This window comes from Mus musculus, chromosome 13, assembly GCF_000001635.26.
Source record: "Mus musculus strain C57BL/6J chromosome 13, GRCm38.p6 C57BL/6J".
Lineage (NCBI taxonomy): Eukaryota > Metazoa > Chordata > Mammalia > Rodentia > Muridae > Mus > Mus musculus.
In genome coordinates this window covers 15,343,575-15,350,604 of record NC_000079.6, presented here as the reverse complement: position 1 = coordinate 15,350,604, position 7,030 = coordinate 15,343,575, and the positions used below count along the sequence as shown (strand labels likewise).

The 7,030-nt window shown below is 39.1% G+C and overlaps 1 annotated feature.

The window, feature by feature from the left end:
* Positions 6,383-7,030: part of an enhancer, noted in NCBI's record as "VISTA enhancer mm1179", that runs on past the window's edge. NCBI's record gives its function as "enhancer in: limb[7/7]" and the evidence as "EXISTENCE:transgenic organism evidence [ECO:0001131][PMID:17130149]".

Here is a 7,030-nt window from a genome sequence, read left to right as displayed (position 1 = left end):
TCCAACCAGAGACAGCTTGATCATTAACGCCAGAGATTTCCAGATGGCGAAAAGCAAACGTAAGAATCTTACTAACAGAAACCAAGACCACTGGGCATCATCAGAACCCAGTATGCCCACCACAATGAGTCCTGAATACCCCTGCACATGCGAAAAGCAAGAGGCAGATTTAAAATCATATCTCATGATGGTGGTAGAAGATTTAAAGAAGGGCATTAATAACTCATTTAAAGAAATACAGGAAAACAGTGCTAAAGAGATAGAAGCCCTTAAAGAGGAAGCACAAAAATCCCTCAAGGAATTACAGGAGAATACTGCTAAACAGGTAGAAGTCCTTAAAGAACTACAGGCAAACACTGCTAAACAGGTAGAAGAAACACAAAAATCCCTTAAATAATTACAGGAAAACACAACCAAACCGGCGATGGAATTGAACAAAACCATACAAGATCTAAAAATGGAAGTTGAAACAATGACGAAACCCCAAAGGGAGACAACTCCGAAGATAGAAACCCTAGGAAAGAAATCAGGAACTATAGATGTGAGCATCAGCAACAGAATACAAGAGATGGAAGAGAGAATCTTAGGTGCAGAAGATTCCATAGAGAACATCGGGTCAGGGCCAAGAAGTGGGAGTGAGTGGGTAGGGGAGCAGTGTGGGGGGAGGGTATAGGGGACTTTTGGGATAGCATTTGAAATGTAAATGAAGAAAATATCTAATAAATAAAAAAAGAGAATGGATCAATTTGCATTCTTCTACATGTTGACCACCAGTTGATTCAGCACTATTTGTTGAAAATGCTGTCTTTTTTCTACTGGATGGTTTTAGCTTCTTTGTCAAAGATCAAGTGACCATAGGTGTGTGGTATAATTCAAGTCTTAACAGATAGATTTAAGAACTATCTCATAAGATTCTTCAAAATGAATCCTTCAATTTTTTTTTTGTGAGCTTTCAGTAACTGAAGATAATAAAGATAGTTTTTCTACATATCAGATAACAGAGTGAAATAGAGATGGTAAATTGGCTTAACTTGGATCTTAACTCTTACTAGTTGTTGGTATTTTAAATGGCTATGTTTAGAATAATCAGAAATGTTTTCAGAGAGTCTACTGGCATTTTTTGTTCCGTTTATGGATGTATATATCATATAATTTGTTTATATACATATATTAGTGAAAGCCAAAGTAGGACTATTGGAAAGGGAAGAGCACATGGAGAACAGGAGACGGTACTATGTGCCTATGGTCAAGTTCCATTATGTACTTGACTGAAAATAGTACTGTGAGATTCATTACTTTGTGCAATGAATTATTGCTAACAGTTTTTAAAGAGGAAATTATGTTAAATTTCATTTTGAATATTTATGTAGCTTTCTGGATGTATTTTTCACATTTAAGCAGTAAAGTAACATAAAAGAATAGCGGGTCTGTTTGCATCTCTTTCCAGATAAAATATAGTCCTGTGTTCTTCCCAGGTATTAGAGCCACTTCCCTGGCTGCTTCTGTCTTTGGTGCTGCCAACTCTACCCCTACATTACATTTCTGGTTCTGCCCTCCACGTCCCCTCCTAAGCTCTGGAGCTCCTAGTGACAGTCTGGCCCTCGGGATCCAGCTGACACTGGAGTTCTGTGGCCTTTGATTCTACAATGTTGTCTCCATAGCCACAGTACTTGGTTCATTTTTGGACTTAAGATGTCCTCTGTGCATCCTCTTTTGTTCTCTGAAGTATAAACCCTTATATGCTTCAGATAGCTATGTCTTGTCAGTTCAGCCTGTGTTTTGGCGAGTCATTTTTTAACTGGACTTGAAACTCAAGGAATCTCTTTTTGTTCAGATGAGGCTTCTTGTCACCCCTCCTTTCTGTCATCATCCTCTCGGTTGTAGGAAGAGGCTGGGTGACTGCGTTTAGCTCCTACTGCTGATCTTCCTGACTGCCCACAGAGGACTTGTTAGTTGCTTTGCCTTTACTGTGAAAAACATGGACAACAACCTTATTTAAAAAAAAAGTTTTATTTTGAATACTGGTTTTGGAACTTTCAGCCTATGGCCACCTGGACATGTTGCTTGTGAGCCTGTGGTAGACAGACATCAGGACAGAAAATGCATTGTGGAGCAAATATGCTCACAGCATCTCCAGGCAATGAATAAAAGGGATGGGAGAGTTCCTACCTGGCTTCTTCATGTAAAGTTGCCAACAACTCTTAGGATCACTAAGGAGTAACTAACACGGGGCCTTTGGAGGACACTTCAAATACATACTTCAGCAGATCTCCTCTGGCAGCTCTGTCACATTCAACCCATACTTTCTTTCCATAGGACAGATTAAAACTTGAAGGTAGAATAAAAATCAATAATGTCTCATCCCTTAGAAAATGTTTTTTTCATAGTCAGCTATTGGATGGGTCACATGGCCCCCAATGGAGGAGCTAGAGAAAGTACCCAAGGAGCTAAAGAGATCTGCAACCCTGTAGGTACAACAACATTATGAACTAACCAGTACCCCGGAGCTCTTGACTCTAGCTGCATATGTATCAAAAGATGGCCTAGTCGGCCATCACTGGAAAGAGAGGCCCTTTGGACACGCAAACTTTATATGCCCCAGTACAGGGGCACGCCAGGGCCAAAAAGTGGGAGTGGGTGGGTAGGGGATTGGGGGTGGGTGGGTATGGGGGACTTTTGGGATAGCATTGAAAATGTAAACGAGGAAAATACCTAATAAAAAAAAAAAGAAAAAAAAAAGAAAATGTTTTTCCCCCTGTAAGGAGGTATAACTTTCTTATATTGCTTTTATACTGGAAAGCCTTCCTATAGCTTTTATATTGGAAAGAAAGCTGTTGGAATTTTCCTAACTATAGGCTCAATGGTTTCTATTTATTATGCAAACATTTCCAATTATTCTCAATACATTCATCTTAAATACCAACAACTGGTAAGAGATAACATTCAAATTAATCCTGCCTTTAAAAATAACAAATTGGTCTCATAGTTCTGTGACAAACTGTCCTTCACCTTGAACCTGTCTGAAATGTCTTTAATGTGTTTCTAATAAGAACTGAAATTGAAGCAAAGACAAAAAGAAAAACAAACAAACAAACAAACAAATGCTAGAATTGTTGTTGCTGTATAAGGAGCATATCTATAAGTTTATTTTAGTTTTTTTGTTTGTTTGTTTGCTTTTCTTCAATTTAAAACACAATTGAATTTATTGTGGTTTTGGTATGTGGAGTACTACCTTTGTCTGTTATAGTTAGCATCCACATAATGTGTATGTCTTGAGAGCAGAGGTAAAGATAAAGATGGGCAGGTCACATCAGTCATATTTTAATAAAAATAATTCTTTAAACCAGTGGAAAGTAGAAGGCCTTTAAACCAATTTGATGATCTCTGAAACACAGAACAAAGCAAGAAGACTAAGTTGAGCAGTTCCTTCCTGAAGCTTGGTTTTAACTAAGGCCTAAAAGCTCATTCAGCTTTTGAATGCTGGGGGTGGGGAGTGGGTAATATGATATAAAGTTTCCTACAGAGACCAAGAACAAAGGTAAAGGAGATGGAATGTGACTGCCTCCCAAACATGGAGAACAGGAAACGCCCCCAAAGAGATGGTAGGGGAGAGACTGCTCTCTCTACTTACTTGAAGGGTGTTTTATCTTAGACATCCCTCTGAGCGCTGTTTTCATTATCCTCATTAGAGATTATAAGAACATTTACTTAGTTTAAATTCTTGCCTTTAATTCCCTCAAGACTCATCAAATGCTGGATGAATGTGAAAGGGTAAAGAAGACTGTAAAGACAGCCTTTCTTTACTAAACCAGTGAGCATTATTTTAAAAAGTGTGCTTAGGAAAGAAAAGGTCTTTTTGCAGGGGTAACACTTCATATTTTAGAAGAAAATGTGCATTTAATTAAAATTCCATTTGACAATCATAGTATATTATTTAAATACCAAATGATTATTAAAATCACATTTAATTGTGGCCTGAAAATATAATAGATATATATCCATGAAACAGCTGTTAAACATCACCCAAATTTCCTTGATCATTTCTTCTTTTTCTTTTTTTGTTTTCTTCACAAGCATTTCCCTCCCAGTTACAATCAGCTTGGCTTAAAAATATTTCTTACATGTATATACACATTCACACATCTCATTAATATTGTAAAGAGAATTTTTGTCAACATGAATGACAATAAAGTGAACATTATTTATGATTTGAAAATAACACCAGAATAAACCCTGGGTTTTCTACGTGTGTATGGTGTGACATAGAAAACCATCTACAGATCGTAGGTGTGTGCCACAGAAAAGATGGACCAGGACTGAGATCTGCAAGTCTAAGGTGAATCATGATATAATTGCTACAACTGCACTGTTTAGTGAGATCAGAGAGCTTTGAGACAAAGCCATTACCAATGATAGCAATTGCATGTCAAATCTACTCTCTAGAAGACAGCAGTTTTGTATAGCCAAAGGTTTCAAAGGTTCTGCAAGGCAGACCTTCCATCAGGATTGCAAATATAGTGTTGCCACCGCTTTATTTGTAGGCAGCAATACAAGGAGGACAATAGTTACACTGTTTTATTTTATTCTTTTACTTTACAATATACTTCACTAATTCTATACCTTCTCTGGACGCCACCATTTTTAGCTCTAGATTCTAAGTTTTGAAAGGCAAACAGACCTCTCTCCTTGTATCGTTATTACACCTGATTTATCCCCCTCCCAAGAAGCAGGCAATTCTACAGTTAGTTTTCTTTCTGCCTCCTATGCCCCCTCCTTCCATATCTTTGTTCAGTAACATCTAGGCAAACCATTTACAATAATTCACATTAATAAGCAATCTTTCACAGAGTTAGCTACAGTTATAAATGGATATTTCCCCCTTCGCTCCCTTTCGACCCTGCCTCTCTCCTGCCTTTTCTTTCTCTGTTTCTGATTGTCTTTTGCTTTTAGAAAGAAAGAAAAAAAAAAACAGTACAGCATGTGTGGGTAAGAGTGTGATGTCAGCACAAGTGTCCAATTCCTTTCCTTCCAGATCCCCATTAAAATGACTGATAGATATAAAAATAAAAGAGGGGGGACCCTGTACCACTGCTGATGCTTGGAAAGGCTGAAATGTGCACACGAAATCTCCAAGAATTTCACTTAGAAGAGAATGAATTGAAAGAAAAGGCCAACTCATGGCTCACCCTAAGTGGGAGAGGATCCATGTACAGGCGAAGTGGCAGAAACACATGAAGAAAGCTGCTAATAGAACTTAACTTAAAATAACAAGGCGGGGATGGAGGGAACATAAGGTTAGACCATCTGGAGGTCAGGAGAACATCTGGATTCCTTCAGTGTGTTTGAAAAGCCTGGTTTCCAGGGTGGGGGGTAGCAGATCTAGAATATTGCTTACTGTACAGCCAGGATAAAGAAGCCACCCCAGGAGGACTGGGACAGGAGCAGCGGCATATGTGGGGATGATGGATGGCTTTTGTGCTCAGTTTCAAATGCACCTCGGTTTATTTCCTAAGGATGCATTCTTGGAAGGATAATCAGGCTCAAGGCCATGAACAGTTTTATGATTACCAGATTAAAACATTTCACAGATTAGCAGTTTGGACTTCTAGGGCAAGCTGCTCTATCCTTCCCATTCTTAACAACGCTGAGCCTTTACAGCAGATGAAAAGGACAATTTACAGTTGTATGTTAGTAAGTTGATTCATCTCTTTCCTCTTCCTCTTCCTCTGTTTGTATCTCTGTCTCTCTCTGTCTCTGTCTCTGTCTCTCAATGTGGTCTAGGCATTCACATTGATTTTGATTTTTTTTTTTTTTGAGCAATCTTCCTTTGCTATTTTTTATTTACTCACCTGTTTTTATTTTGTGGCCTCTTTATTTCATTTTGATTCCTAGAGGGGAAGTAAGATCTGTGAGAAGTATGTAATTCCAGTTCTTTACGTCTGAGTTTAAGAGAAAAGTTGACTTCCAGGGACTGCTTGAGTGACAGGCAGTAGGCTCAGTGAATCCAGCCATGCAAACTCCTCACTATTTACTGTTGGTTCTCTCGTCTCATCTTTCCCTGATTGTTTCAGAAGATGCTTCAGTTTTACAAGGTTTCTAGCTTTGGGTGTGAGCATCGGAATAGATGGCTACTGGCCAAGTTGTTTGAAACTCAGTCTGATTACCTTGCTTGTGAGAGGGGTTGGGGAACAATTTTTGGGGACATCTCAGAAAGGTGATAATCTTAATCTGTACTTTAATTCACTTCCTCTTTTTATTACCCCTATAGAGGCCTGGCAAGGTGTTACAAGATGGGCACTCGATAACTTAGGGACTATTGTGTAACTTTTACAAGACAGAGGTATATTGTCCTAAGCAAAGAGAACAAGTGAGCAGCAGAGGACCTCTCCTCTGTTGTTTTGGCAGCTAGAAAGCAGAGGTAAACGTATTCTGTTTACAGCTTTGCTTGCTTAAAGAGACTTGAATCCTAGAGCCCAAAAAACCAATTCCATCCATAGGAAAATGAACTGCATGGGTCCTGCAGACATCTTTCACAGCCCAGCTCTTCCTAGTTCCCCATCAGCAAGTCACACTATGTGGTCATGGAAATCACTCTTGAAGCCTGTGACTTTGCACCTCCAGCAGTCTTGCTGCCATTTAGTCTTGGCTGGTTTCTTAAAAAGAGAGCTGATTATTCCCGTGATCTCAATTATGAGAAATGGAAAGTTCCGGTTTAGGCAGCTTCTCTAGGGGCAATGGCTCTGGTGGTTCCTTCATCCTTTTTGAAGACACTAATGAAATGGACAGCTTTTGGAGGCTGGCAGCCTGCAGTTCTTTGCGTCTGAATTCTACTCTCTAATGAGTGCCCTTAAATCTGCCATCAGATGACTTTATTGACTCTCAGATCATAATTAACCAACACGCTCCTTTGCAGTTATTTTGACGGCACCCCACCCCCCATTCTGTGATTGAATGTTTGGATCCAGCCCAAGTTAGAGATTTCAACACATATTTAGTGGCTAGACACTAACCAGGGATTGTCTTTCTTGTC